This window comes from Pseudophryne corroboree, unplaced genomic scaffold (assembly GCF_028390025.1).
Source record: "Pseudophryne corroboree isolate aPseCor3 unplaced genomic scaffold, aPseCor3.hap2 scaffold_213, whole genome shotgun sequence".
Classification (NCBI taxonomy): domain Eukaryota; kingdom Metazoa; phylum Chordata; class Amphibia; order Anura; family Myobatrachidae; genus Pseudophryne; species Pseudophryne corroboree.
This window is the reverse complement of record NW_026968774.1, coordinates 837,582-864,044: the sequence shown is the minus strand read 5'-3', so window position 1 is coordinate 864,044 and position 26,463 is coordinate 837,582. Positions and strand designations below refer to the sequence as shown.

The 26,463-nt window shown below is 47.5% G+C and overlaps 29 non-coding genes across 29 annotated transcripts; 7 read left to right on the top strand and 22 right to left on the bottom strand.

Moving 5' to 3' along the window:
* Positions 1-808: 808 nt before the first annotated feature.
* Positions 809-971, bottom strand: LOC135006368 (U1 spliceosomal RNA). The gene has a single exon (XR_010206570.1). It is a non-coding gene; the product is annotated as a U1 spliceosomal RNA (small nuclear RNA).
* A 674-nt stretch (positions 972-1,645) lies between these two features.
* Positions 1,646-1,808, bottom strand: LOC135006532 (U1 spliceosomal RNA). Its single transcript, XR_010206721.1, has one exon. It is a non-coding gene; the product is annotated as a U1 spliceosomal RNA (small nuclear RNA).
* Positions 1,809-1,960: 152 nt separating this feature from the next.
* On the bottom strand, positions 1,961-2,124 carry LOC135006630 (U1 spliceosomal RNA). Its single transcript, XR_010206805.1, has one exon. It is a non-coding gene; the product is annotated as a U1 spliceosomal RNA (small nuclear RNA).
* Positions 2,125-2,795: 671 nt separating this feature from the next.
* LOC135006427 (U1 spliceosomal RNA) lies at positions 2,796-2,958 on the bottom strand. Its single transcript, XR_010206627.1, has one exon. It is a non-coding gene; the product is annotated as a U1 spliceosomal RNA (small nuclear RNA).
* A 152-nt stretch (positions 2,959-3,110) lies between these two features.
* On the bottom strand, positions 3,111-3,274 carry LOC135006535 (U1 spliceosomal RNA). Its single transcript, XR_010206722.1, has one exon. It is a non-coding gene; the product is annotated as a U1 spliceosomal RNA (small nuclear RNA).
* A 674-nt stretch (positions 3,275-3,948) lies between these two features.
* On the bottom strand, positions 3,949-4,111 carry LOC135006527 (U1 spliceosomal RNA). Its single transcript, XR_010206717.1, has one exon. It is a non-coding gene; the product is annotated as a U1 spliceosomal RNA (small nuclear RNA).
* A 152-nt stretch (positions 4,112-4,263) lies between these two features.
* Positions 4,264-4,427, bottom strand: LOC135006382 (U1 spliceosomal RNA). Its single transcript, XR_010206584.1, has one exon. It is a non-coding gene; the product is annotated as a U1 spliceosomal RNA (small nuclear RNA).
* Positions 4,428-4,571: 144 nt separating this feature from the next.
* Positions 4,572-4,687, top strand: LOC135006582 (U5 spliceosomal RNA). Its single transcript, XR_010206760.1, has one exon. It is a non-coding gene; the product is annotated as a U5 spliceosomal RNA (small nuclear RNA).
* A 270-nt stretch (positions 4,688-4,957) lies between these two features.
* On the top strand, positions 4,958-5,074 carry LOC135006613 (U5 spliceosomal RNA). The gene has a single exon (XR_010206789.1). It is a non-coding gene; the product is annotated as a U5 spliceosomal RNA (small nuclear RNA).
* A 286-nt stretch (positions 5,075-5,360) lies between these two features.
* Positions 5,361-5,473, top strand: LOC135006608 (U5 spliceosomal RNA). Its single transcript, XR_010206785.1, has one exon. It is a non-coding gene; the product is annotated as a U5 spliceosomal RNA (small nuclear RNA).
* A 4,820-nt stretch (positions 5,474-10,293) lies between these two features.
* On the bottom strand, positions 10,294-10,457 carry LOC135006524 (U1 spliceosomal RNA). Its single transcript, XR_010206714.1, has one exon. It is a non-coding gene; the product is annotated as a U1 spliceosomal RNA (small nuclear RNA).
* Positions 10,458-10,601: 144 nt separating this feature from the next.
* Positions 10,602-10,717, top strand: LOC135006589 (U5 spliceosomal RNA). Its single transcript, XR_010206766.1, has one exon. It is a non-coding gene; the product is annotated as a U5 spliceosomal RNA (small nuclear RNA).
* Positions 10,718-10,987: 270 nt separating this feature from the next.
* LOC135006592 (U5 spliceosomal RNA) lies at positions 10,988-11,103 on the top strand. Its single transcript, XR_010206769.1, has one exon. It is a non-coding gene; the product is annotated as a U5 spliceosomal RNA (small nuclear RNA).
* Positions 11,104-11,389: 286 nt separating this feature from the next.
* LOC135006572 (U5 spliceosomal RNA) lies at positions 11,390-11,505 on the top strand. The gene has a single exon (XR_010206750.1). It is a non-coding gene; the product is annotated as a U5 spliceosomal RNA (small nuclear RNA).
* Positions 11,506-11,780: 275 nt separating this feature from the next.
* LOC135006606 (U5 spliceosomal RNA) lies at positions 11,781-11,896 on the top strand. Its single transcript, XR_010206783.1, has one exon. It is a non-coding gene; the product is annotated as a U5 spliceosomal RNA (small nuclear RNA).
* Positions 11,897-18,526: 6,630 nt separating this feature from the next.
* On the bottom strand, positions 18,527-18,690 carry LOC135006575 (U1 spliceosomal RNA). The gene has a single exon (XR_010206753.1). It is a non-coding gene; the product is annotated as a U1 spliceosomal RNA (small nuclear RNA).
* Positions 18,691-19,361: 671 nt separating this feature from the next.
* On the bottom strand, positions 19,362-19,524 carry LOC135006543 (U1 spliceosomal RNA). The gene has a single exon (XR_010206729.1). It is a non-coding gene; the product is annotated as a U1 spliceosomal RNA (small nuclear RNA).
* A 152-nt stretch (positions 19,525-19,676) lies between these two features.
* Positions 19,677-19,840, bottom strand: LOC135006383 (U1 spliceosomal RNA). The gene has a single exon (XR_010206585.1). It is a non-coding gene; the product is annotated as a U1 spliceosomal RNA (small nuclear RNA).
* Positions 19,841-20,511: 671 nt separating this feature from the next.
* LOC135006519 (U1 spliceosomal RNA) lies at positions 20,512-20,674 on the bottom strand. The gene has a single exon (XR_010206709.1). It is a non-coding gene; the product is annotated as a U1 spliceosomal RNA (small nuclear RNA).
* A 152-nt stretch (positions 20,675-20,826) lies between these two features.
* LOC135006636 (U1 spliceosomal RNA) lies at positions 20,827-20,990 on the bottom strand. Its single transcript, XR_010206811.1, has one exon. It is a non-coding gene; the product is annotated as a U1 spliceosomal RNA (small nuclear RNA).
* A 674-nt stretch (positions 20,991-21,664) lies between these two features.
* LOC135006506 (U1 spliceosomal RNA) lies at positions 21,665-21,827 on the bottom strand. Its single transcript, XR_010206699.1, has one exon. It is a non-coding gene; the product is annotated as a U1 spliceosomal RNA (small nuclear RNA).
* Positions 21,828-21,979: 152 nt separating this feature from the next.
* Positions 21,980-22,143, bottom strand: LOC135006404 (U1 spliceosomal RNA). The gene has a single exon (XR_010206604.1). It is a non-coding gene; the product is annotated as a U1 spliceosomal RNA (small nuclear RNA).
* Positions 22,144-22,814: 671 nt separating this feature from the next.
* Positions 22,815-22,977, bottom strand: LOC135006542 (U1 spliceosomal RNA). The gene has a single exon (XR_010206726.1). It is a non-coding gene; the product is annotated as a U1 spliceosomal RNA (small nuclear RNA).
* Positions 22,978-23,129: 152 nt separating this feature from the next.
* LOC135006372 (U1 spliceosomal RNA) lies at positions 23,130-23,293 on the bottom strand. Its single transcript, XR_010206574.1, has one exon. It is a non-coding gene; the product is annotated as a U1 spliceosomal RNA (small nuclear RNA).
* A 671-nt stretch (positions 23,294-23,964) lies between these two features.
* LOC135006485 (U1 spliceosomal RNA) lies at positions 23,965-24,127 on the bottom strand. The gene has a single exon (XR_010206679.1). It is a non-coding gene; the product is annotated as a U1 spliceosomal RNA (small nuclear RNA).
* A 152-nt stretch (positions 24,128-24,279) lies between these two features.
* Positions 24,280-24,443, bottom strand: LOC135006634 (U1 spliceosomal RNA). The gene has a single exon (XR_010206809.1). It is a non-coding gene; the product is annotated as a U1 spliceosomal RNA (small nuclear RNA).
* Positions 24,444-25,117: 674 nt separating this feature from the next.
* On the bottom strand, positions 25,118-25,280 carry LOC135006505 (U1 spliceosomal RNA). The gene has a single exon (XR_010206698.1). It is a non-coding gene; the product is annotated as a U1 spliceosomal RNA (small nuclear RNA).
* A 152-nt stretch (positions 25,281-25,432) lies between these two features.
* On the bottom strand, positions 25,433-25,596 carry LOC135006403 (U1 spliceosomal RNA). Its single transcript, XR_010206603.1, has one exon. It is a non-coding gene; the product is annotated as a U1 spliceosomal RNA (small nuclear RNA).
* A 674-nt stretch (positions 25,597-26,270) lies between these two features.
* LOC135006455 (U1 spliceosomal RNA) lies at positions 26,271-26,433 on the bottom strand. Its single transcript, XR_010206653.1, has one exon. It is a non-coding gene; the product is annotated as a U1 spliceosomal RNA (small nuclear RNA).
* Between the last annotated feature and the right edge of the window lie 30 nt (positions 26,434-26,463).

Genomic DNA, 26,463 nt, shown 5'->3' with positions numbered 1-26,463 from the left:
AAGCACCCCCAAACAACAAACCAAATGCAACAACTAGTGCAAGCATTCCTGGGGGAAGTTCTGCAGAAGACGGATTTGCATACGGTGATGTCATCCAAGCAGTGGGTCAAAGTTGGCTTCAACCCTCGTCTGCATATGAAAAGAGAAAAGGGGCGTGCAGGGCATGGCGGCCTTTTGCGGTGCTTGGATGACCCCTAGTTCGCATTAAACACCTCCACCCTCCTTCGGTGTGGGGCTCATGTTGGCTATGCCCCAGCCCCTGAAGCATTCAAGCTGATTTCTTGCAGCAGCTGGGCACTGTAACAGCTCCAGAGCTGCTCTGTACGGCAAGTAAAAGGGTGTGGGCCCTGCAGCACTACCTGTAGTTTGCATTGTGCATTGGAAGGCACAAAGTAAGCAGACAGGAGGAGAAGTCAGGATAGTGCACAAGGGTATAAAAGGGAGGGGCTCATGAAAAAAGAAGTGGAAACAGACAGCAAACTAGGCTGGAGAGAGACCTGAGACAAAGAGATCTGAATTATACGAGAGCCGACCAGGGGAAACACAAATTATGCAGTCAAGCTTCCCACATTTGGGGAAATCAGAGTGCAATGGGTGAGCCTTGCCCTGGGAGAAGCACCTTCATGATCATAGTATCTCACCTGGCAGGTAAGTAGGAGTTGGGCTAGAGCTGGGGAGGGTCGCTGCTCGGGCACCCCTCTGTCAAGTGAAAGAGATCCAACTGAGGCAGCACAAGGAAACTCTCGAAAGAAGAACAAGGCTAGAGGAAGATCTGAGACAAATAAATCTGACTTTTACCAGAGCTGACCAGAGGAAAGCACAAACACAGTCCCCCACTACCACAAATAATGCAGTCGAGTTTCCCACATTTTGGAAATCACAGGGGTCAGCATACCCAGAATGCAATGAATGAACCTCACCCTGGGAGAACAATCTTCATGACCATGGTATCTCCTATGCAAAATAAGTATGATTTGGGATAGGGCTGGGGAGGGCCGCTGCTCAGGCACATCTCTGTCAAGTAAAGGAGATTCAACTGAGGCAGCACAAGGGAACTCTCATCTGGGGACAACAACTGCAGGGAGAACACATATTTTCAGATGAACATGGGAGGGCAGAAGGCTGCCTAATACTGAAGCACCCCCAAACAACAAACCAAATGCAACAACTAGTGCAAGCATTCCTGGGGGAAGGCCTGCAGCAGATGGATTTGCATACGGTGATGTCATCCAAGCAGTGGGTCAAAGTTGGCTTCAACCCTCGTCTGCATATGAAAAGAGAAAAGGGGCGTGCAGGGCATGGCGGCCTTTTGCGGCGCTTGGATGACCCCTAGTTCACATTAAACACCTCCACCCTCCTTCGGTGTGGGGCTCATGTTGGCTGTGCCCCAGCCCCTGAAGCATTCAAGCTGATTTCTTGCAGTAGCTGGGCACTGTAACAGCTCCAGAGCTGCTCTGTACGGCAAGTAAAAGGGTGTGGGCCCTACAGCACTACCTGTAGTTTGCATTGTGCATTGGAAGGCACAAAGTAAGCAGACAGGAGGAGAAGTCAGGATAGTGCACAAGGGTATAAAAGGGAGGGGCTCATGAAAAAAGAAGTGGAAACAGACAGCAAACTAGGCTGGAGAGAGACCTGAGACAAAGAGATCTGAATTATACGAGAGCCGACCAGGGGAAACACAAATTATGCAGTCAAGCTTCCCACATTTGGGGAAATCGCAGGGGCACCACACCCAGAGTGCAATGGGTGAGCCTTGCCCTGGGAGAAGCACCTTCATGATCATAGTATCTCACCTGGCAAGTAAGTAGGAGTTGGGCTAGAGCTGGGGAGGGTCGCTGCTCGGGCACCCCCCTGTCAAGTGAAAGAGATCCAACTGAGGCAGCACAAGGGAACTCTCGAAAGAAGAACAAGGCTAGAGGAAGATCTGAGACAAATAAATCTGACTTTTACCAGACCTGTCCAGAGGAAAGCACAAACACAGTCCCCCACTACCACAAATAATGCAGTTGAGTTTCCCACATTTGGGGAAATCACAGGGGTCAGCATACCCAGAATGCAATGAATGAACCTCACCCTGGGAGAACAATCTTCATGACCATGGTATCGCCTATGCAAAATAAGTATGATTTGGGATAGGGCTGGGGAGGGCCGCTGCTCAGGCACATCTCTGTCAAGTAAAGGAGATTCAACTGAGGCAGCACAAGGGAACTCTCATCTGGGGACAACAACTGCAGGGAGAACACATATTTTCAGATAAACATGGGAGGGCAGAAGGCAGCCTAATACTGAAGCACCCCCAAACAACAAACCAAATGCAACAACTAGTACAAGCATTCCTGGGGGAAGGCCTGCAGCAGATGGATTTGCATATGGTGATGTCATCCAAGCAGTGGGTCAAAGTTGGCTTCAACCCTCGTCTGCATATGAAAAGAGAAAAGGGGCGTGCAGGGCATGGCGGCCTTTTGCGGCGCTTGGATGACCCCTAGTTCGCATTAAACACCTCCACCCTCCTTCGGTGTGGGGCTCATGTTGGCTATGCCCCAGCCCCTGAAGCATTCAAGCTGATTTCTTGCAGCAGCTGGGCACTGTAACAGCTCCAGAGCTGCTCTGAACGGCAAGTAAAAGGGTGTGGGCCCTGCAGCACTACCTGTAGTTTGCATTGTGCATTGGAAGGCACAAAGTAAGCAGACGGGAGAAGTCAGGATAGTGCGCAAGGGCATAGAAGGGAGCGGCTCAAGAAAAGAGAAGTTGAAACAGACAGCAAACTAGGCTGGAGAGAGACCTGAGACAAAGAGATCTGAATTATACGAGAGCCGACCAGGGGAAACACAAATTATGCAGTCAAGTTTCCCACATTTGGGGAAATCGCAGGAGCAGCACACCCAGAGTGCAATGGGTGAGCCTTGCCCTGGGAAAAGCACCTACATGATCATAGTATCTCACCTGCCAGGTAAGTAGAAGTTGGGCTAGAGCTGGGGAGGGTCGCTGCTCGGGTACCCCCCTGTCAAGTGAAGGAGATTCAACTGAGGCAGCACAAGGGAACTCTCGAAAGAAGAACAAGGCTAGAGGAAGATCTGAGACAAATAAATCTGACTTTTACCAGAGCTGACCAGAGGAAAGCACAAACACAGTCCCCCACTACCACAAATAATGCAGTCGAGTTTCCCACATTTGGGGAAATCACAGGGGTCAGCATACCCAGAATGCAATGAATGAACCTCACCCTGGGAGAACAATCTTCATGACCATGGTATCTCCTATGCAAAATAAGTATGATTTGGGATAGGGCTGGGGAGGGCCGCTGCTCAGGCACATCTCTGTCAAGTAAAGGAGATTCAACTGAGGCAGCACAAGGGAACTCTCATCTGGGGACAACAACTGCAGGGAGAACACATATTTTCAGATGAACATGGGAGGGCAGAAGGCTGCCTAATAATGAAGCACCCCCAAACAACAAACCAAATGCAACAACTAGTGCAAGCATTCCTGGGGGAAGGCCTGCAGCAGATGGATTTGCATACGGTGATGTCATCCAAGCAGTGGGTCAAAGTTGGCTTCAACCCTCGTCTGCATATGAAAAGAGAAAAGGGGCATGCAGGGCATAGCGGCCTTTTGCGGCGCTTGGATGACCCCTAGTTCGCATTAAACACCTCCACCCTCCTTCGGTGTGGGGCTCATGTTGGCTATGCCCCAGCCCCTGAAGCATTCAAGCTGATTTCTTGCAGCAGCTGGGCACTGTAACAGCTCCAGAGCTGCTCTGTACGGCAAGTAAAAGGGTGTGGGCCCTGCAGCACTACCAGTAGTTTGCATTGTGCATTGGAAGGCACAAAGTAAGCAGACAAGAGGAGAAGTCAGGATAGTGCACAAGGGTATAAAAGGGAGGGGCTCATGAAAAAAGAAGTGGAAACAGACAGCAAACTAGGCTGGAGAGAGACCTGAGACAAAGAGATCTGAATTATACGAGAGCCGACCAGGGGAAACACAAATTATGCAGTCAAGCTTCCCACATTTGGGGAAATCGCAGGGGCACCACACCCAGAGTGCAATGGGTGAGCCTTGCCCTGGGAGAAGCACCTTCATGATCATAGTATCTCACCTGGCAGGTAAGTAGGAGTTGGGCTAGAGCTGGGGAGGGTCGCTACTCGGGCACCCCCCTGTCAAGTGAAAGAGATCCAACTGAGGCAGCACAAGGGAACTCTCGAAAGAAGAACAAGGCTAGAGGAAGATCTGAGACAAATAAATCTGACTTTTACCAGAGCTGACCAGAGGAAAGCACAAACACAGTCCCCCACTACCACAAATAATGCAGTCGAGGTTCCCACATTTGGGGAAATCACAGGGGTCAGCATACCCAGAATGCAATGAATGAACCTCACCCTGGGAGAACAATCTTCATGACCATGGTATCGCCTATGCAAAATAAGTATGATTTGGGATAGGGCTGGGGAGGGCCGCTGCTCAGGCACATCTCTGTCAAGTAAAGGAGATTCAGCTGAGGCAGCACAAGGGAACTCTCATCTGGGGACAACAACTGCAGGGAGAACACATATTTTCATATAAAAATCTTGGTCATGCTCTGGTTTCTCTTCAGAACGAACAAATCTTTCGCCTCTTACTAAAGATTTCCGTGGAGAGGAGCAAAACCGAGTTTTATCTCAATTTTTGCATGCCCCATCTTTTTGGGGTTTCTTTTACCGGTTTAAAGATAGAATGAGTGTGCTTTAATGTAAGCTCATTTGCATAGAAATGACAGTAAATGTTTATTTATGTTCAAACAGAACTTTCTTGACCATGCTACTTGCTTTAAAGATCTGGGAGCACATGGAATACAGTACAAACCATGCTTATAGCAAGGAGAAGCCAGGTGAGAAATCTGCTTTCTTTCAAATTGGGCACTCACTTTGATCTGAATGAGGACTGCTGGCACAGCACTCAGGCGACAGGTGGAATCTTGGTCATGCTCTGGTTTCTCTTCAGAACGAACAAATCTTTCGCCTTTTATTAAAGATTATCCGTGGAGAGGAGCAAAACTGAATTTTATCTCAATTTTTGCATGCCCCATATTATTGGGGTTTCTTTTATCAGTTTAAAGACAGAACGAGTGTGCTTTCTTGTTAGCTTTAATGTAAGTTTATTTGCATAACAATGACAATAAATGTCTGTTTCTTTTCAAGCAGAACTTTCTTGACCATACTAATTGCTTGAAAGATCTGGGAGCACATGGAAAAGAGTACAAACCATGTTTATAGCAAGGGGAAGCCTGGTGAGAAATCTGCTTTCTTTCTTTCAAATTGGGTGCTCACTTTGAGCTGAATGAGGACTGCTGGCATGGCACTCAGGCGACAGGTGGAATCTTGGTCATGCTCTGGTTTCTCTTCAGAACGAACAAATCTTTCGCCTTTTACTAAAGATTTCCGTGGAGAGGAGCAAAACTGAGTTTTATCTCAATTTTTGCATGCCCCATATCATACCTCCCAACTGTCCCGATTTTCGCGGGACAGTCCCGTTTTTTGGGGACTGTCCCGCTGTCCCACCTGCGGGCCGCAGTGTCCCGCGGTGGGGAGGACAATTGGGAGGCTCTGTCTGTCGCTGCCCTGCTTAGCAGAGCAGCGGTGAATAGACGCTGTGCGCATGCGCACAGCGTCTATTCACTGAAGTCAGAGGGAGAGGTGGCATGCCAGCGGCTCACAGAGCGCTGGGCATGCCCGCTCAGTGCCGAAAACGGGGGCGTGACTCGCGATCGCGGGTCCTCCCGTGAAGCCACGCCCCCTTTTACTTAGGCCACACCCTTTTTGGGAGCGCGCGCGACTTCGCCGCGCGTGTGTCCCTCTTTGCGAGCCGACAAAGTTGGGAGGTATGCCCATATTATTGGGGTTTCTTTTATCAGTTTAAAGACAGAACGAGTTTGCTTTCTTGTTAGCTTTAATGTAAGTTTATTTGCATAACAATGACAGTAAATGTTTGTTTCTTTTCAAACAGAACTTTCTTGACCATGCTACTTGCTTGAAAGATCTGGGAGCACATGGAAAACAGTACAAACCATGCAGTATCACAAGAGCCTTTATTTGATCTTTCATGAAGATAGAGCAGAATTGAGGACACGTCAACAATTTCTGCCGAAGGTGGTTCATCTTTCCACATGGTGCCTTTGGCCACTGACACCTTCGTTGAGTCAAAGTCTCTGGCTGTGGTCAGAACTTTGAAAATTTATGTCACCAGAACGGTTCAGATTAGGAAAACAGAGGCTCTGTTTGTCCTGTATGCTCCCAAAAGGATTGGGTGTCCTGCTTCCATGTAGACCATTATGCGCTGGATCTGTGGTAAGATTCAGCATGCTCATTCCATGGCAGGATTGCCGTTACTGAATTAGGTGAAGACCCATTCTACTAGAAAGGTGGGTTCATCCTGGGCAGCTGGTCGGGGAGTCTCGGCATTGCAACTTTGCCGAGCAGCTATTTAGTAAACACTTTTGCTAAGTTTTACAAGTTTGATACCTTGGCCGATGATAACTTCAAGTTGGGTCATTCGGTGCTGCAGAGTCGTACGCACTCTTCCACCCGTTCAAGAGCTTTGGTATAACCCCATGGTTCTTAATGTGACCCCAGCATCCTCTAGGTCGTATGAGAAAATAGGATTTTAATACCTACCGGTAAATCCTTTTCTCTTAGTCTGTAGAGGATGCTGGGCACCCGTCCCAGTCCATACTGTGTCTGCAGTTATTACTTGTGGTTATACACATGTTGTGTTATGGTTCTGGTCAGCTTTTTGCTGCAATTGTTCATGCCGTTGGCTTGTGTTCTGTTGAATGCCACGTTCTGCGGCATGCTTAAGGTGTGAGCTGGTAAGATGCTCACCTTAGTTTAACAATAAATCCTTTCCTCGAAATGTCCGTCTCCATGGGCACAGTTCCTATAACTGGAGTCTGGAGGAGGGGCATAGAGGGAGGAGCCAGTTCACACCCTTTGATAGTCTTAAAGTGCCCATGTCTCTTGCGGATCCCGTCTATACCCCATGGTTCTTAATGTGACCCCAGCATCCTCTACGGACTAAGAGAAAAGGATGCCCTTGCGCACTATCCTGACTTCTCCTCCCGTCTGCTTACTTTGTGCCTTCCAACGCACAATGCAAACTACAGGTGGTGCTGCAGGGCCCACACCCTTTTACTTGCCTTACAGAACAGCTCTGGAGCTGTTACAGTGCCCAGCTGCTGCAAGAAATCAGCTTGAATGCTTCAGGGGATGGGGCATGGCCAACATGAGCCCCACACCAAAGGAGGGTGGGGGTGTTTAATGAGAACTAGGGGTCATCCAAGCACTGCAAAAGGCCGCCATGCCCTGCACGCCCCTTTTCTCTTTTCATATGCAGATGAGGGTTCCAGCCAACTTTGGCCCACTGCTTGAATAACATCACTGTATGCAAATCCGTCTGCTGCAGACCTTCCCCCAGGAAGGCTTGTACTAGATGTTGCATATGGTTTGATATTTGATGGTGCTTCAGTATTAGGCAGCCTTCCGCCCTCCCATGTTCATCTGAAAAGATGTGGTCTCCCTGCAGTTGTTGTCCCCAGACGAGAGTTCCCTTGTGCTTCCTCAGTTGAATCTCCTTAACTTGACGGGGGAGGGGCTGCCCGAGCAGCCACCCTCCCCAGCCCTATCCCAACTCATACTTATTTTGCATATGAGATCTCTTGATCATGAAGATTGTTATCACAGGGTGAGGTTCATCCATTATATTTTAAAATAGGAAGGTACAAATTACATATTTGAATTGCATTTATGTGCTGGATTCAAATGTCCCCCCCCCCCCTTCCTTTCTCAATTGTGCCCGTCAGCAGCTATTCTAAGGTTGCTGCCAATGGGTGTGACACATTAATTTCTTCTGTGGGGTACACTGGACTCCACAAGGATTCACATTGGGGTGTAGAGTAGGATCTTGATCTGAGGCACCAACCGGCTCAAAGCTTTTGACTGTTCCCAAGATGCTCAGTGCATTCTCCTCTATAACCCCGCTTCCATGAACAGGGAGCTCAGTTTGTAGTTGGTGCCTTCAGTAGCAGGCCACTTAACAGGGGCCTGCCTCAGGCAGCCTATTCTTAGCTATTAATTTTGACAAGAAAAGAAGAACTTGTTTTATGAGAATCTACAAGGGCTGCAGCAGGCTAGGTCTAATAGACATCTTTACTGCAGCTTCATCACTCCCAGCGGCGCTGTATACTCCCGTGCCCTGGTTGCTGGGTCACTGCAGCGGAGGGTCCGGTTTCATCCTAAGGTCAGTCACACACACACCACCCTTCCGGATCACGAGGCCGCTGATGAAGGGGAGCGTGGCCGTAGGGGGTGGACCGTGTGCGCACTGGCGTGGACACTGATTACTGGGCAGCCGCTCCACTAGCCACCAGGTACAGTTAAGGAGCACAGGTCTGGGGGTTTTTCTCCTATATTAACCCAATTTTGTACTGCCCGCAGCGCATTGTGATAGGTAATAGGGCCTGATTCAGGTTGGATTGCAATCACAATAAGCGATCCAACTGCAAAAATTGCTAAGAGCATACGCATGTGCCTGCATTTTCTGCGGCACCCCGCAGAGAATGCGATCGCCTCTGCCTGTCAATCGGGGCGGGGGGGGGATAGGTGGGTCAGCAACACTCCATTTCCAAGTCAGGGATGGAGCGGTGCGGGGGCAAGGCTTCAAAATGGGGTCTGCAACGGAGGAGACACAGGGGGCGTGGTCACAGCGGCTGTATGACATCACATTCAGCCGCTGTGATCACAAAAATGGTGGCGGCTTCCTGCGCGCACATACAGTCTGCACCAGCAGGAGGCTACACCATTTTTTATGATCACGCTGAACTGCAGTGCGACTGCAATTACAGCATGGTCAAGAAGGGAGGCGTCATGCTGGGTGGCCATGCCCTTTCACTGTGCAGGAGCCAGCACTGCTCACACACTAGTCCCCGGGTGCAGCCCCCAACCCCCGGGACACCCGGAGCAACAAAATGTAGATTCAGGCCACCAGGCCACGCCCCTACCTATGAAACCATGCCTCCTTTTTACCATTGCGCTGCTTATCTGCGCGCACTGCATTACAATCTCCCTCGCCACCTCTCTGGGTGTCACCAGTGATAGTGACACCTCTGCCATGCTTGTAGCAGCTGGTCCTAAGATCTACGCCTCAAGCCCTGAGTGTTTGCCCTTGTGACTTGTTGATCATCATAGCGAAGCAGATGCTTACAGAAAACTGCAGGGGCTTAGATTGAAAATAAAAAAATTGATGGGTATAAGGTAGAGAGGAGCGGGTTCGGTTCTCCGAGAACCGAATTCCCCACGAACTCCACGTTGTTTACACTGGTCCGAGGCAGGCTCGGTTGTTCCCGCCTGACTCGGAAAACCTGAACAAGGGAAAATGTCATCATCCCGCTGTCGGATTCTCGCGAGATTCGGATTCCATATAAAGAGCTGCTTGTTGCCGCCATTTTTACTCGTGCTTTGAAGAGAGAGCGGAATGGACGTGGCTATGTTCTCTCAGTGGAAATCTCAATATCAGTGCTCAGTATCAGTGGTTACTTATTGCTGCTCAGTAATACTAGTAGTGTGTCTCTCCTGCTCAGTGTCAGTTCTCAGTAGTATCCTCATCAGTGCTCAGTATCACTGCTCATTGTCTTGTGCTGCATTGTGGTGCTCAGCATACTACAGTACATTACTAATAGTCCAGTGCTGCATCTTGCTGCTCAGTGTCAGTTCTAGTATCCTCATCAGTGCTCACTATCACTGTTCATTGCATTTTGGTTTTCTGTATACTACAGTAACATAGTAATATAGTAACATATAGTAACATAGTTTTTGAGGTTGAATAGAGGCAAATTGCCCATCGTGTTCAACCTGTTTTAAGTTGTGATGATTCTACATACTTGCTGAATAATGTTTTATGACTAGTTAGCTACTATAACTCATGTTACCCCCGGATTAACCATGTTGATATTTTAAGTATTATAACCTTAGATAGCTTTTTCATTCAGAAATGTATCCATTCCTTTTTTAAATCCAATTACAGAGTCCGCCATTACCACCTTCCCTGGCAGGGAATTCCACATCCTGATTGCCCTAACAGTGAAGATCATAGTATCTCACCTGGCAGGTAAGTAGGAGTTGGGCTAGAGCTGTGGAGGATTGCTGCTCGGGCACCCCCTGTCAAGTGAAGGAGATCCAACTGAGGCAGCACAAGGGAACTCTCGAAAGAAGAACAAGGCTAGAGGAAGATCTGAGACAAAGAAATCTGACTTTTACCAGAGCTGACCAGAGGAAAGCACAAACACAGTCCCCCACTACCACAAATAATGCAGTCGAGTTTCCCACATTTGGGGAAATCACAGGGGTCAGCATACCCAGAATGCAATGAATGAACCTCACCCTGGGAGAACAATCTTCATGACCATGGTATCTCCTATGCAAAATAAGTATGATTTGGGATAGGGCTGGGGAGGGCCGCTGCTCAGGCACATCTCTGTCAAGTAAAGGAGATTCAACTGAGGCAGCACAAGGGAACTCTCATCTGGGGACAACAACTGCAGGGAGAACACATATTTTCAGATGAAAATCTTGGTCATGCTCTGGTTTCTCTTCAGAACGAACAAATCTTTCGCCTTTTACTAAAGATTTCCGTGGAGAGGAGCAAAACTGAGTTTTACCTCAATTTTTGCATGCCCCATCTTTTTGGATTTTCTTTTATCGGTTTAAAGATAGAATGAGTGTGCTTTAATGAAAGCTCATTTGCATAGAAATTACAGTAAATGTTTGTTTCTTTTCAAACAGAACTTTCTTGACCATGCTACTTGCTTGAAAGATCTGGGAGCACATGGAATACAGTACAAACCATGCTTATAGCAAGGAGAAGCCAGGTGAGAAATCTGCTTTCTTTCAAATTGGGCGCTCACTTTGATCTGAATGAGGACTGCTGGCATGGCACTCAGGCGACAGGTGGAATCTTGGTCATGCTCTGGTTTCTCTTCAGAATGAACAAATCTTTCGCCTTTTATTAAAGATTTCCGTGGAGAGGAGCAAAACTGAGTTTTATCTCAATTTTTGCATGCCCCATATTATTGGGGTTTCTTTTATCAGTTTAAAGACAGAACGAGTGTGCTTTCTTGTTGGCTTTAATGTAAGTTTATTTGTATAACAATGATAGTAAATGTCTGTTTCTTTTCAAACAGAACTTTCTTGACCATGCTACTTGCTTGAAAGATCTGGGAGCACATGGAAAAGAGTACAAACCATGCTTATAGCAAGGGGAAGCCTGGTGAGAAATCTGCTTTCTTTCTTTCAAATTGGGTGCTCACTTTGAGCTGAATGAGGACTGCTGGCATGGCACTCAGGCGACAGGTGGAATCTTGGTCATGCTCTGGTTTCTCTTCAGAACGAACAAATCTTTCGCCTTTTACTAAAGATTTCCGTGGAGAGGAGCAAAACTGAGTTTTATCTCAAATTTTGCATGCCCCATCTTATTGGGGTTTTATTTTATCTGTTTAAAGATAGAACGAGTGTGCTTTAATGTAAGCTCATTTGCATAGAAATGACAGTAAATGTTTGTTTCTTTTCAAACAGAACTTTCTTGACTATACTAATTGCTTGAAAGATCTGGGAACACATGGAAAAGAGTACAAACCATGTTTATAGCTAAGGGAAGCCTGGTGAGAAATCTGCTTTCTTTCTTTCAAATTGGGTGCTCACTTTGAGCTCAATGAGAACTGCTGGCATGGCACTCAGGCGACAGGTGGAATCTTGGTCATGCTCTGGTTTCTCTTCAGAACTAACAAATATTTCGCCTTTTATTAAAGATTTCCGTGGAGAGGAGCAAAACTGAGTTTTATCTCAATTTTTGCATGCCCCATATTATTGGGGTTTCTTTTATCAGTTTAAAGACAGAACGAGTGTGCTTTCTTGTTAGCTTTAATGTAAGTTGCCATAGATGCAGTGAAACACATGTGTAGGGCACGGCGTGTCCGCGTGTATTTGACTCATGTGAAATGTTATAAAACAAAAATATATGATTATGATGTTAGCTGTTAGTCTCCACTAATAGGGAATAGAAGCTGAGCTATAAGAAAGGAATACACTAGATATGATGTCACTTAGCAATTACAATGTCTAAAGTGCATACAGATAGCTACTAATAACTCTTGATAAGAAAGTATATCAGTGTGGGTATATTTATATGATGGGATATTGGGACTAGTGAATATATATCACTCCTGCTGTCCAGATTGGCAATAACCTGACAATTATGATAAGAGTAGAGATGTCACATGGGCTGCTATAGATATTAATTTAATGCTGTATGTGTCATTTGTTACAAATGGATACATTTTCTATGAGTCAGCCTAGCAGCTGCATGTTCTAACAGAACACTATCCTCACACAGAATCTGCTAACCTTGAGATAACTAAATGACAGTGTGTAACAGTCTCTTTACTATAAGACTGTTACAAAGTAATATATATATTTGAAGTCAGTCTAGCAGCTGTGTGTTCCAGCAGTTTATAAGACAAAGAAAATCTCCTATTGTGGAATCTAGACACATGGGACTGCTGGCCTGTGTCATACTATTTCTATGTAATACCAGTAACATGTATATAACTGTTACATAATTGTTACAAATGGATAAATCTTTGAGTCAGCCTAGCAGCTGCATGTCCTAACAGGACACCATAAATCCTTTACAGTGTAACAAATTGATTGGTAACACTTAAAGGCTGGAGAGCAGTTATATGCCTTACTAGCATACTCAATATACCACATTATTACACCAGTTACCACGATTATTGACAGCGCATTTGATATATTATATTACCCTCACACTGAGTCTGTTTACCTTTAGATAACTAAGTGACCGAATATGTAACAGTTTCTCTATCATAAGACTGTTACAAAGTGAGATAGATATATTTGGAAGTCAGTCAAACAGCTGTGTGTTTCAGCGGTTTATAAGAAAATTCCTCATTGTGGAATCTGGACCACTAAGGGTTATTATATATATAGCACATGGAATTGCCACATCTCCCTATATGATAATTTCATTACACTGTAACATAATAAGAATTAACTCTTTAACAGTGTAAATAGAGAGTAATGAATCTCTGACACATGGAATATATTATTTCTTAGATGAATTGGATAAACCATTATGACAGACACTTTGCTTCTTAATAAGAATTGAGGTGGCTATACCTCTAAGGAAAGCATTATTGCCTACGCCTAGATCAGATTAAATAAGATCTGGCTGAATATATGAAGGAAGGTTGCTATTTATATGAGAATTGGAATTGCTATATTCCTTAAGGCAACCCCACCGATTGATATATGTTGTCAATTAAGTATATCTGAACGGCTATATCTGGACCAGATTTAATAAGATCTGGCTGATTATATGAAGGAGGGCTGCTATTTATATTGGAATTGCCATATTCCTTAAGGCAACCGCACCTGTTGGTATATCTCGCCAATTAACTATATCTAAACAGCTAAATTAAAGCTATTCATCATTTTTTTAGTTTGGATATTAATAAATATGATCTTTCCATGATCCATAGAGATTTCCCTATCAAGTGATTCCTTATCCGATATAGAAAGCTATCCCCCTGTGGTATTGAATTTAGGAATATAGTCTTAGGGGACACAGAGAAATAAGTGATCCCCATCTACCTAAGCACCCCACAAATTGGAGGTTAGCTTACCGGTTATACTCAATCACCCCCACAAATTCGCCAATGGGGATGGCTTCCCGGGAGGTAACCCCTATTGAGTGAAGGGAGTATATAGGATACGACCCAGTGGTACCTGACGACATAGATACTAACAGCTATTTAATAACATTACGCTAGAAAGTGATTATTAGCAACATATATATCTATATAAACAACCCCGCCAGGGTTGTGCCTTCAAAAATAATCACACACGGACACGCTTTTTAAACCTTTTTTTCACATCTCTTTATTCTTCTTATGCACATGTATGTTAGTTCTGTGATTTTAACATTTATGTTTCACTGCAGTTTGGGATAATAATATTAATATTTATCCAATTTTAATACATACTTAATAAAGGTTATATTTTATGATTCATTCATTCTGTCCAGTGCGTCAACAGTGCAGATTTCTTCTTGTTTTTTCTCCCAAATTCTATAACAATGACAGTAAATGTTGTTTCTTTTCAAACAGAACTTTCTTGACCATGCTACTTGCTTGAAAGATCTGGGAGCACATGGAAAACAGTACAAACCATGCAGTATCACAAGAGCCTTTATTTGATCTTTCATGAAGATAGAGCAGAATTGAGGACACGTCAACAATTTCTGCCGAAGGTGGTTCATCTTTCCACATGGTGCCTTTGGCCACTGACACCTTCGTTGAGTCAAAGTCTCTGGCTGTGGTCAGAACTTTGAAAATTTATGTCACCAGAACGGTTCAGATTAGGAAAACAGAGGCTCTGTTTGTCCTGTATGCTCCCAACAGGATTGGGTGTCCTGCTTCCATGTAGACCATTATGCGCTGGATCTGTGGTAAGATTCAGCATGCTCATTCCATGGCAGGATTGCCATTACTGAATTAGGTGAAGACCCATTCTACTAGAAAGGTGGGTTCATCCTGGGCAGCTGGTCGGGGAGTCTCGGCATTGCAACTTTGCCGAGCAGCTATTTAGTAAACACTTTTGCTAAGTTTTACAAGTTTGATACCTTGGCTGATGATAACCTCAAGTTGGGTCATTCGGTGCTGCAGAGTCGTACGCACTCTCCCACCCGTTCAAGAGCTTTGGTATAACCCCATGGTTCTTAATGTGACCCCAGCATCCTCTAGGTCGTATGAGAAAATAGGATTTTAATACCTACTGGTAAATCCTTTTCTCTTAGTCCGTAGAGGATGCTGGGCACCCGTCCCAGTCCATACTGTGTCTGCAGTTATTACTTGTGGTTATACACATGTTGTGTTATGGTTCTGGTCAGCTTTTTGCTGCAATTGTTCATGCCGTTGGCTTGTGTTCTGTTGAATGCCACGTTCTGCGGCATGCTTAAGGTGTGAGCTGGTAAGATGCTCACCTTAGTTTAACAATAAATCCTTTCCTCGAAATGTCCGTCTCCCTGGGCACAGTTCCTATAACTGGAGTCTGGAGGAGGGGCATAGAGGGAGGAGCCAGTTCACACCCTTTGAAAGTCTTAAAGTGCCCATGTCTCTTGCGGATCCCGTCTATACCCCATGGTTCTTAATGTGACCCCAGCATCCTCTACGGACTAAGAGAAAAGGATGCCCTTGCGCACTATCCTGACTTCTCCTCCCGTCTGCTTACTTTGTGCCTTCCAACGCACAATGCGAACTACAGGTGGTGCTGCAGGGCCCACACCCTTTTACTTGCCTTACAGAACAGCTCTGGAGCTGTTACAGTGCCCAGCTGCTGCAAGAAATCAGCTTGAATGCTTCAGGGGATGGGGCATGGCCAACATGAGCCCCACACCAAAGGAGGGTGGGGGTGTTTAATGCGAACTAGGGGTCATCCAAGCACCGCAAAAGGCCGCCATGCCCTGCATGCCCCTTTTCTCTTTTCATATGCAGATGAGGGTTCCAGCCAACTTTGGCCCACATCTTGGATGACATCACCGTATGCAAATCCGTCTTCTGCAGACCTTCCCCCAGGAATGCTTGTACTAGTTGTTGCATATGGTTTGATATTTGATGGTGCTTCAATATTAGGCAGCCTTCCACCCTCCCATGTTCATCTGAACAGATGTGGTCTCCCTGCAGTTGGTGTCCCCAGACGAGAGTTCCCTTGTGCGTCCTCAGTTGAATCTCCTTAACTTGACGGGGGAGGGGCTGCCCGAGCAGCCACCCTCCCCAGCCCTATCCCAACTCATACTTATTTTGCATATGAGATCTCTTGATCATGAAGATTGTTCTCACAGGGTGAGGTTCATCCATTATATTTTAAAATAGGAAGGTACAAATTACATATTTGAATTGCATCTATGTGCTGGATTCAAATGTACCCCCCCCCCCCCCTTCCTTTCTCAATTGTGCCCGTCAGCAGCTATTCTAAGGTTGCTGCCAATGGGTGTGACACATTAATTTCTTCTGTGGGGTACACTGGACTCCACAAGGATTCACATTGGGGTGTAGAGTAGGATCTTGATCTGAGGCACCAACCGGCTCAAAGCTTTTGACTGTTCCCAAGATGCTCAGCGCATCCTCCTCTATAACCCCGCTTCCATGAACAGGGAGCTCAGTTTGTAGTTGGTGCCTTCAGTAGCAGGCCACTTAACAGGGGCCTGCCTCAGGCAGCCTATTCTTAGCTATTAATTTTGACAAGAAAAGAAGAACTTGTTTTATGAGAATCTACAAGGGCTGCAGCAGGCTAGGTCTAATAGACATCTTTACTGCAGCTTCATCACTCCCAGCGGCGCTGTATACTCCCGTGCCCTGGTTGCTGGGTCACTGCAGCGGAGGCTCCAGTTTCTTCCTAAGGTCAGTCACACACACACCGCCCTTCCGGATCACGAGGCCGCTGATGAAGGGGAGCGTGGCCGTAGGGGGTGGACCGTGTGCGCACTGGCGTGGACACTGATTACTGGGCAGCCGCTCCACTAGCCACCAGGTACAGATAAGGAGCACAGGTCTGGGAGTTTTACTCCTATATTAACCCAATTTTGTACTGCCCGCAGCGCATTGTGATAGGTAATAGGGCCTGATTCAGGTTGGAATGCAATCACAATAAGCGATCCAACTGCAAAATTTGCTAACAGCATACGCATGTGCCTGCATTTTCTGCGGCACCCCGCAGAGAATGCGATCGCCTCTGCCTGTCAATCGGGGCGGGGGGGGGAGAGGGGGGTCAGCAACACTCCATTTCCAAGTCAGGGATGGAGCGGTGCGGGGGCAAGGCTTCAAAATGGGGTCTGCAACGGAGGAGACACAGGGGGCGTGGTCACAGCGGCTGTATGACATCACATTCAGCCGCTGTGATCACAAAAATGGTGGCGGCTTCCTGCGCGCACATACAGTCTGCACCAGCAGGAGGCTACACCATTTTTTATGATCACGCTGAACTGCAGTGCGACTGCAATTACAGCATGGTCAAGAATGGAGGCGTCATGCTGGGTGGCCATGCCCTGTCACTGTGCAGGAGCCAGCACCGCACACACACTAGTCCCCGGGTGCAGCCCCCAACCCCCGGGACACCCGGAGCAACAAAATGTAGATTCAGGCCACCAGGCCACGCCCCTACCTATGAAACCATGCCTCCTTTTTACCATTGCACTGCTTATCTGCGCGCACTGCATTACAATCTCCCTCGCCACCTCTCTGGGTGTCACCAGTGATAGTGACACCTCTGCCATGCTTGTAGCAGCTGGTCCTAAGATCTACGCCTCAAGCCCTGAGTGTTTGCCCTTGTGACTTGTTGATCATCATAGCGAAGCAGATGCTTACAGAAAACTGCAGGGGCTTAGATTGAAAATAAAAAAATTGATGGGTATAAGGTAGAGAGGAGCGGGTTCGGTTCTCCGAGAACCGAATTCCCGACGAACTCCACGTGGTTTACACTGGTCCGAGGCAGGCTCGGTTGTTCCCGCCTGACTCGGAAAACCTGAACAAGGGAAAATGTCATCATCCCGCTGTCGGATTCTCGCGAGATTCGGATTCCATATAAAGAGCTGCGCGTTGCCGCCATTTTTACTCGTGCATTGAAGAGAGAGCGGAGAGGACGTGGCTATGTTCTCTCAGTGGAAATCTCAATATCAGTGCTCAGTATCAGTGGTTACTTATTGCTGCTCAGTAATACTAGTAGTGTGTCTCTCCTGCTCAGTGTCAGTTCTCAGTAGTATCCTCATCAGTGCTCAGTATCACTGCTCATTGTCTTGTGCTGCATTGTGGTGCTCAGCATACTACAGTACATTACTAATAGTCCAGTGCTGCATCTTGCTGCTCAGTGTCAGTTCTAGTATCCTCATCAGTGCTCACTATCACTGCTCATTACATTGTGGTGTTCTGTATACTACAGTAACATAGTAATATAGTAACATATAGTAACATAGTTTTTGAGGTTGAATAGAGGCAAATTGCCCATCGTGTTCAACCTGTTTTAAGTTGTGATGATTCTACATACTTGCTGAATAATGTTTTATGACTAGTTAGCTACTATAACTCATGTTACCCCCGGATTAACCATGTTGATATTTTAAGTATTATAACCTTGGATAGCTTTTTCATTCAGAAATGTATCCATTCCTTTTTTAAATCCAATTACAGAGTCCGCCATTACCACCTTCCCTGGCAGGGAATTCCACATCCTGATTGCCCTAACAGTGAAGATCATAGTATCTCACCTGGCAGGTAAGTAGGAGTTGGGCTAGAGCTGTGGAGGATTGCTGCTCGGGCACCCCCTGTCAAGTGAAGGAGATCCAACTGAGGCAGCACAAGGGAACTCTCGAAAGAAGAACAAGGCTAGAGGAAGATCTGAGACAAAGAAATCTGACTTTTACCAGAGCTGACCAGAGGAAAGCACAAACGCAGTCCCCCACTACCACAAATAATGCAGTCGAGTTTCCCACATTTGGGGAAATCACAGGGGTCAGCATACCCAGAGTGCAATGAATGAACCTCACCCTGGGAGAACAATCTTCATGACCATGGTATCTCCTATGCAAAATAAGTATGATTTGGGATAGGGCTGGGGAGGGCCGCTGCTCAGGCACATCTCTGTCAAGTAAAGGAGATTCAACTGAGGCAACACAAGGGAACTCTCATCTGGGGACAACAACTGCAGGGAGAACACATATTTTCAGATGAACATGGGAGGGCAGAAGGCTGCCTAATACTGAAGCACCCCCAAACAACAAATCAAATGCAACTACTAGTGCAAGCATTCCTGGGGGAAGGCCTGCAGCAGATGGATTTGCATATGGTGATGTCATCCAAGCAGTGGGTCAAAGTTGGCTTCAACCCTCGTCTGCATATGAAAATAAAAAAGGGGTGTGCAGGGCATGGCGGCCTTTTGCGGCGCTTGGATGACCCCTAGTTCGCATTAAACACCTCCACCTTCCTTCGGTGTGGGGCTCATGTTGGCTATGCCCCAGCCCCTGAAGCATTCAAGCTGATTTCTTGCAGCAGCTGGGCACTGTAACAGCTCCAGAGCTGCTCTGTAAAGCAAGTAAAAGGGTGTGGGCCCTGCAGCACTACCTGTAGTTTGCATTGTGCGTTGGAAGGCACAAAGTAAGCAGACGGGAGAAGTCAGGATAGTGCACAAGGGCATAGAAGGGAGCGGCTCAAGAAAAGAGAAGTGGAAACAGACAGCAAACTAGGCTGGAGAGAGACCTGAGACAAAGAGATCTGAATTATACGAGAGCCGACCAGAGGAAACACAAATTATGTAATCAAGTGTCCCACATTTGGGGAAATTGTAGGAGCAGCACACCCAGAGTGCATTGGGTGAGCCTTGCCCTGGGAGAAGCACCTTCCTGATCATAGTATCTCACCTGGCAGGTAAGTAGGAGTTGGGCTAGAGCTGGGGAGGGTCGCTGTTCGGGCACCCCCCTGTCAAGTGAAGGAGATCCAACTGAGGCAGCACAAGGAAACTCTCGAAAAAAGAACAAGGCTAGAGGAAGATCTGAGACAAAGAAATCTGACTTTTACCAGAGCTGACCAGAGGAAAGCACAAACACAGTCCCCCACTACCACAAATAATGCAGTCGAGTTTCCCACATTTGGGGAAATCACAGGGGTCAGCATACCCAGAATGCAATGAATGAACTTCACCCTGGGAGAACAATCTTCATGACAATTGTATCTCCTATGCAAAATAAGTATGATTTGGGATAGGGCTGGGGAGGGCCGCTGCTCAGGCACATCTCTGTCAAGTAAAGGAGATTCAACTGAGGCAGCACAAGGGAACTCTCATCTGGGGACAACAACTGCAGGGAGAACACATATTTTCAGATGAACATGGGAGAGCAGAAGGCTGCCTAATACTGAAGCACCCCCAAACAACAAACCAAATGCAACAACTAGTACAAGCATTCCTGGGAAAAGGTCTGCAGAAGACGGATTTGCATACGGTGATGTCATCCAAGCAGTGGGCCAAAGTTGGCTGGAACCCTCATCTGCATATGAAAAGAGAAAAGGGGTATGCAGGGCATGGCGGCCTTTTGCGGCGCTTGGATGACCCTTAGTTAGCATTAAACACCTCCACCCTCCGTCGGTGTGGGGCTCATGTTGGCTATGCCCCAGCCCCTGAAGCATTCAAGCTGATTTCTTGCAGCAGCTGGGCACTGTAACAGCTCCAGAGCTGCTCTGTAAGGCAAGTAAAAGGGTGTTGGCCCTGCAGCACTACCTGTAGTTTGCATTGTGCGTTGGAAGGCACAAAGTAAGCAGACAGGTGAAGTCAGGAGAGTGCACAAGGGCATAGAAGGCAGCGGCTCAAGAAAAGAGAAGTGGAAACAGACAGCAAACTAGGCTGGAGAGAGACCTGAGACAAAGAGATCTGAATTATACGAGAGCCGACCAGGGGAAACACAAATTATGCAGTCAAGTTTCCCACATTTGGGGAAATCACAGGAGCAGCACACCCAGAGTGCAATGGGTGAGCCTTGCCCTGGGAGAAGCACCTTCATGATCATAGTATCTCACCTGGCAGGTATGTAGGAGTTGGGCTAGAGCTGGGGAGGGTCGCTGCTCGGGTACCCCCCTGTCAAGTGAAGGAGATCAAACTGAGGCAGCACAATGGAACTCTCGAAAGAAGAACAAGGCTAGAGGAAGATCTGAGACAAAGAAATCTGACTTTTACCAGAGCTGACCAGAGGAAAACACAAACACAGTCCCCCACTACCACAAATAATGCAGTTGAGTTTCCCACATTTGGGGAAATCACAGGGGTCAGCATACCCAGAATGCAATGAATGAACCTCACCCTGGGAGAACAATCTTTATGACCATGGTATCTCCTATGCAAAATAAGTATGATTTGGGATAGGGCTGGGGAGGGCCGCTGCTCAGGCACATCTCTGTCAAGTAAAGGAGATTCAACTGAGGCAGCACAAGGGAACTCTCATCTGGGGACAACAACTGCAGGGAGAACACATATTTTCAGATGAACATGGGAGAGCAGAAGGCTGCCTAATACTGAAGCACCCCCAAACAACAAACCAAATGCAACAACTAGTGCAAGCATTCCTGGGGGAAGGCCTGCAGCAGATAGATTTGCATATGGTGATGTCATCCAAGCAGTGGGTCAAAGTTGGCTTCAACCCTCGTCTGCATATGAAAAGAGAAAAGGGGCGTGCAGGGCATGGTGGCCTTTTGCGGCACTTGGCTGACCCCTAGTTTGCATTAAACACCTCCACCCTCCTTCGGTGTGGGGCTCATGTTGGCTATGCCCCAGCCCCTGAAGCATTCAAGCTGATTTCTTGCAGCAGCTGGGCACTGTAACAGCTCCAGAGCTGCTCTGTAAGGCAAGTAAAAGGGTGTGGGCCCTGCAGCACTACCTGTAGTTCGCATTGTGCGTTGGAAGGCACAAAGTAAGCAGAAAGGAGGAGAAGTCAGGATAGTGCGCAAGGGCATAGAAGGGAGCGGCTCAAGAAAAGAGAAGTGGAAACAGACAGCAAACTAGGCTGGAGAGAGACCTGAGACAAAGATATCTGAATTATACGAGACCTGACCAGGGGAAACACAAATTATGCAGTCAAGTTTCCCACATTTGGGGAAATCGCAGGAGCAGCACACCCAGAGTGCAATGGGTGAGCCTTGCCCTTGGAGAAGCACCTTCATGATCATAGTATCTCACCTGGCAGGTAAGTAGGAGTTGGGCTAGAGCTGGGGAGGGTCGCTGCTCGGGCACCCCCCTGTCAAGTGAAGGAGATCCAACTGAGGCAGCACAAAGGAACTCTCGAAAGAAGAACAAGGCTAGAGGAAGATCTGAGACAAAGAAATCTGACTTTAACCAGAGCTGACCAGAGGAAAGCACAAACACAGTCCACCACTACCACAAATAATGCAGTCGAGTTTCCCACATTTGGGGAAATCACAGGGTTCAGCATACCCAGAGTGCAATGAATGAACCGCACCCTGGGAGAACAATCTTCATAACAATGGTATCTCCTATGCAAAATAAGTATGATTTGGGATATGGCTGCGGAGGGCCGCTGCTCAGGCACATCTCTGTCAAGTAAAGGAGATTCAACTGAGGCAGCACAAGGGAACTCTCATCTGGGGACAACAACTGCAGGGAGAACACATATTTTCAGATGAACATGGGAGGGCAGAAGGCTGCCTAATACTGAAGCACCCCCAAACAACAAACCAAATGCAACAACTAGTGCAAGCATTCCTGGGGGAAGGCCTGCAGCAGATAGATTTGCATATGGTGATGTCATCCAAGCAGTGGGTCAAAGTTGGCTTCAACCCTCGTCTGCATATGAAAAGAGAAAAGGGGCGTGCAGGGCATGGTGGCCTTTTGCAGCACTTGGCTGACCCCTAGTTTGCATTAAACACCTCCACCCTCCTTCGGTGTGGGGCTCATGTTGGCTATGCCCCAGCCCCTGAAGCATTCAAGCTGATTTCTTGCAGCAGCTGGGCACTGTAACAGCTCCAGAGCTGCTCTGTAAGGCAAGTAAAAGGGTGTGGGCCCTGCAGCACTACCTGTAGTTCGCATTGTGCGTTGGAAGGCACAAAGTAAGCAGACGGGAGAAGTCAGGATAGTGCACAAGGGCATAGAAGGGAGCGGCTCAAGAAAAGAGAAGTGGAAACAGACAGCAAACTAGGCTGGAGAGAGACCTGAGACAAAGAGATCTGAATTATACGAGAGCCGACCAGAGGAAACACAAATTATGTAATCAAGTGTCCCACATTTGGGGAAATTGTAGGAGCAGCACACCCAGAGTGCATTGGGTGAGCCTTGCCCTGGGAGAAGCACCTTCCTGATCATAGTATCTCACCTGGCAGGTAAGTAGGAGTTGGGCTAGAGCTGGGGAGGGTCGCTGTTCGGGCACCCCCCTGTCAAGTGAAGGAGATCCAACTGAGGCAGCACAAGGAAACTCTCGAAAAAAGAACAAGGCTAGAGGAAGATCTGAGACAAAGAAATCTGACTTTTACCAGAGCTGACCAGAGGAAAGCACAAACACAGTCCCCCACTACCACAAATAATGCAGTCGAGTTTCCCACATTTGGGGAAATCACAGGGGTCAGCATACCCAGAATGCAATGAATGAACTTCACCCTGGGAGAACAATCTTCATGACAATTGTATCTCCTATGCAAAATAAGTATGATTTGGGATAGGGCTGGGGAGGGCCGCTGCTCAGGCACATCTCTGTCAAGTAAAGGAGATTCAACTGAGGCAGCACAAGGGAACTCTCATCTGGGGACAACAACTGCAGGGAGAACACATATTTTCAGATGAACATGGGAGAGCAGAAGGCTGCCTAATACTGAAGCACCCCCAAACAACAAACCAAATGCAACAACTAGTACAAGCATTCCTGGGAAAAGGTCTGCAGAAGACGGATTTGCATACGGTGATGTCATCCAAGCAGTGGGCCAAAGTTGGCTGGAACCCTCATCTGCATATGAAAAGAGAAAAGGGGTATGCAGGGCATGGCGGCCTTTTGCGGCGCTTGGATGACCCTTAGTTAGCATTAAACACCTCCACCCTCCGTCGGTGTGGGGCTCATGTTGGCTATGCCCCAGCCCCTGAAGCATTCAAGCTGATTTCTTGCAGCAGCTGGGCACTGTAACAGCTCCAGAGCTGCTCTGTAAGGCAAGTAAAAGGGTGTTGGCCCTGCAGCACTACCTGTAGTTTGCATTGTGCGTTGGAAGGCACAAAGTAAGCAGACAGGTGAAGTCAGGAGAGTGCACAAGGGCATAGAAGGCAGCGGCTCAAGAAAAGAGAAGTGGAAACAGACAGCAAACTAGGCAGGAGAGAGACCTGAGACAAAGAGATCTGAATTATACGAGACCTGACCAGGGGAAACACAAATTATGCAGTCAAGTTTCCCACATTTGGGGAAATCGCAGGGGCAGCACACCCAGAGTGCAATGGGTGAGCCTTGCCCTGGGAGAAGCACCTTCATGATCATAGTATCTCACCTGGCAGGTATGTAGGAGTTGGGCTAGAGCTGGGGAGGGTCGCTGCTCGGGTACCCCCCTGTCAAGTGAAGGAGATCAAACTGAGGCAGCACAATGGAACTCTCGAAAGAAGAACAAGGCTAGAGGAAGATCTGAGACAAAGAAATCTGACTTTTACCAGAGCTGACCAGAGGAAAACACAAACACAGTCCCCCACTACCACAAATAATGCAGTTGAGTTTCCCACATTTGGGGAAATCACAGGGGTCAGCATACCCAGAATGCAATGAATGAACCTCACCCTGGGAGAACAATCTTTATGACCATGGTATCTCCTATGCAAAATAAGTATGATTTGGGATAGGGCTGGGGAGGGCCGCTGCTCAGGCACATCTCTGTCAAGTAAAGGAGATTCAACTGAGGCAGCACAAGGGAACTCTCATCTGGGGACAACAACTGCAGGGAGAACACATATTTTCAGATGAACATGGGAGAGCAGAAGGCTGCCTAATACTGAAGCACCCCCAAACAACAAACCAAATGCAACAACTAGTGCAAGCATTCCTGGGGGAAGGCCTGCAGCAGATAGATTTGCATATGGTGATGTCATCCAAGCAGTGGGTCAAAGTTGGCTTCAACCCTCGTCTGCATATGAAAAGAGAAAAGGGGCGTGCAGGGCATGGTGGCCTTTTGCGGCACTTGGCTGACCCCTAGTTTGCATTAAACACCTCCACCCTCCTTCGGTGTGGGGCTCATGTTGGCTATGCCCCAGCCCCTGAAGCATTCAAGCTGATTTCTTGCAGCAGCTGGGCACTGTAACAGCTCCAGAGCTGCTCTGTAAGGCAAGTAAAAGGGTGTGGGCCCTGCAGCACTACCTGTAGTTCGCATTGTGCGTTGGAAGGCACAAAGTAAGCAGAAAGGAGGAGAAGTCAGGATAGTGCGCAAGGGCATAGAAGGGAGCGGCTCAAGAAAAGAGAAGTGGAAACAGACAGCAAACTAGGCTGGAGAGAGACCTGAGACAAAGATATCTGAATTATACGAGACCTGACCAGGGGAAACACAAATTATGCAGTCAAGTTTCCCACATTTGGGGAAATCGCAGGAGCAGCACACCCAGAGTGCAATGGGTGAGCCTTGCCCTTGGAGAAGCACCTTCATGATCATAGTATCTCACCTGGCAGGTAAGTAGGAGTTGGGCTAGAGCTGGGGAGGGTCGCTGCTCGGGCACCCCCCTGTCAAGTGAAGGAGATCCAACTGAGGCAGCACAAAGGAACTCTCGAAAGAAGAACAAGGCTAGAGGAAGATCTGAGACAAAGAAATCTGACTTTAACCAGAGCTGACCAGAGGAAAGCACAAACACAGTCCACCACTACCACAAATAATGCAGTCGAGTTTCCCACATTTGGGGAAATCACAGGGTTCAGCATACCCAGAGTGCAATGAATGAACCGCACCCTGGGAGAACAATCTTCATAACAATGGTATCTCCTATGCAAAATAAGTATGATTTGGGATATGGCTGCGGAGGGCCGCTGCTCAGGCACATCTCTGTCAAGTAAAGGAGATTCAACTGAGGCAGCACAAGGGAACTCTCATCTGGGGACAACAACTGCAGGGAGAACACATATTTTCAGATGAACATGGGAGGGCAGAAGGCTGCCTAATACTGAAGCACCCCCAAACAACAAACCAAATGCAACAACTAGTGCAAGCATTCCTGGGGGAAGGCCTGCAGCAGATAGATTTGCATATGGTGATGTCATCCAAGCAGTGGGTCAAAGTTGGCTTCAACCCTCGTCTGCATATGAAAAGAGAAAAGGGGCGTGCAGGGCATGGTGGCCTTTTGCAGCACTTGGCTGACCCCTAGTTTGCATTAAACACCTCCACCCTCCTTCGGTGTGGGGCTCATGTTGGCTATGCCCCAGCCCCTGAAGCATTCAAGCTGATTTCTTGCAGCAGCTGGGCACTGTAACAGCTCCAGAGCTGCTCTGTAAGGCAAGTAAAAGGGTGTGGGCCCTGCAGCACTACCTGTAGTTCGCATTGTGCGTTGGAAGGCACAAAGTAAGCAGAAAGGAGGAGAAGTCAGGATAGTGCGCAAGGGCATAGAAGGGAGCGGCTCAAGAAAAGAGAAGTGGAAACAGACAGCAAACTAGGCAGGAGAGAGACCTGAGACAAAGAGATCTGAATTATACGAGACCTGACCAGGGGAAACACAAATTATGCAGTCAAGTTTCCCACATTTGGGGAAATCGCAGGGGCAGCACACCCAGAGTGCAATGGGTGAGCCTTGCCCTGGGAGAAGCACCTTCATGATCATAGTATCTCACCTGGCAGGTAAGTAGGAGTTGGGCTAGAGCTGGGGAGGGTCGCTG